Consider the following 1984-nt stretch of genomic DNA (forward strand, 5'->3'; position numbering starts at 1 on the left):
AGGTATTTTATAAATCTCATTATGTGATTGTATCATATAAATTGTAAAAAAAATTAAGCAATAGTAAAATAATTACCCATAAACTTAATATCTGCAGTTTTAATATTGTTTTAACTCATTTTGATTTTGCTTTGTTTTCCATGTTTATGAATTGTTTTTCTAGTCATCTATATCTATATCTTCAGGGTTTCTCAATGTGATATTCTTGTGACTACTAGCTGAATAATTTTATGGTTTGAATATTTGATATGGTAAGATACTGAGCTGACCTTTAATTGTTAGAAGTCAATAGAACCTCAATTCCTGATTGTGACAACCAAAATGGTTTTAGACAGTGGGAAACTATTCTTTGGAGAGTAAAATAATTCCAATTTAGAGAACCACAGATCTATTTTGATATCTCTTTCTATCTCTATGTATATTTTAATATGAGGCTGATGGTTTTATTTTCAAATATTCTAAATTGGAAGGTTTAAATGAATCTTCTTTATGTGAGCTTTGCATACTAAGACATCTCTGAGGAAAGAATACACAAAATCAATTGACTATACTGATGTGTCCATCCAGAATAGGTTTTGCAGCAAACCTGGATGGAAAAACACAGTGGAACAGTGCTGAATGAATTCATCCTTATGGGAATCACAGACCACCCTGAGCGCAGGCTCCATTATTTGGGCTGTTCCTGCTCATCTACATGATCTCAGTGGGGGGCAACTTGGGCATGGTCATCCTCACCAAGGTGGACGCCAGACTCCAAACACCCATGTACTTCTTTCTCAGACACCTGTCTCTCACTGATCTTGGTTATTCAACCACCGTGGGACCCAAAATGTTAGAAAGTTTTGTTGTTGCTCAAAATACAATCTCCTATTATTTTTGTGCTCTGCAACTAGCATTCTTTCTTGTGTTCATTATTAGTGAACTTTTTTTCTGTCAGCAATGTCCTATGACCGCTATGTGGCCATTTTTCACCCTCTGCTCTATACTGTCATCGTGTCACAAAGGGTACGTTGGGTCCTGGTGGCAATCCCCTATCTCTATAGCACATTTGTGTCTCTTCTAGTCACTGTCAAGATTTTTAATTTATCCTTCTGCGGCTACAATGTCATAAGGCATTTCTACTGTGACAATCTCCCTTTGTTATCTTTGCTCTGATCAAATACACAAGAAATTGAACTAATTATTCTGATCTTAGCAGGTTTTAATTTGATTTCATCCCTCCTGATAGTGCTTGTGTCTTACCTATTTATTCTTGAAGCCATTCTCAGGATGAACTCTGCTGAAGGTAGGCACAAGGCTTTTTCAATCAGTGGATCCCACCTGACAGTGGTCACCATGTTCTATGGGACTCTGATATTTATGTATGTGCAACCAGAGTCCAGCCATTCCTTCGACACTGATAAAGTGGCTTCTATATTTTACACCCTCATTATCCCCATGTTAAACCCCTTGATCTATAGCTTGAGAAACAAAGATATAAAATATGAGCTACAAAGGATGTGGAAAAAACTATGCAATTTTTTCTCTTAAAGCTTATGCACAATAAGACTACTATAAATTAGCTTATGGGTTTAAAACTTTGAGTGTTTCTAAAAAGAATAGCATGCAAAAATGCATTTGCATATGTTTCAAGATTGTCTTCTATATGCTAGTCACACTTTTGTGTACACTACCTACATGACCACACACACACACACACACACACACACACACACACACACACAAGAAAAAGCCTGTGCTTCTCTGAGAGGGAGAAGTGAATTATAAAAATAAAGTAAATGTCATCATAACTTAGAATGACTTAGGACATTAATGAGTACGTCAGGAGAGTGGGTATGCTGTGTGGAGTGGGGAATAAGAGTAGATCCCAAAGGGGAGTTCAAATGAGTCTCATTTCAACTCATCATCATCTGAATTTTTTCAAATGCTCCCATACCACATGGATGATCTTAGGATACTGCTTTATTCTTATCAGCACTGTTAC

General features: G+C 36.4%; 1 pseudogene; it reads left to right on the plus strand.

Annotated features, from left to right (window-relative positions):
• The first annotated feature begins 590 nt into the window (after positions 1-590).
• On the plus strand, positions 591-1530 carry LOC100152938 (annotated as a pseudogene).
• The last annotated feature ends 454 nt before the right edge of the window (positions 1531-1984 follow it).

Source organism: Sus scrofa, unplaced genomic scaffold (genome assembly GCF_000003025.6).
Source record: "Sus scrofa isolate TJ Tabasco breed Duroc unplaced genomic scaffold, Sscrofa11.1 Contig53, whole genome shotgun sequence".
Lineage (NCBI taxonomy): Eukaryota > Metazoa > Chordata > Mammalia > Artiodactyla > Suidae > Sus > Sus scrofa.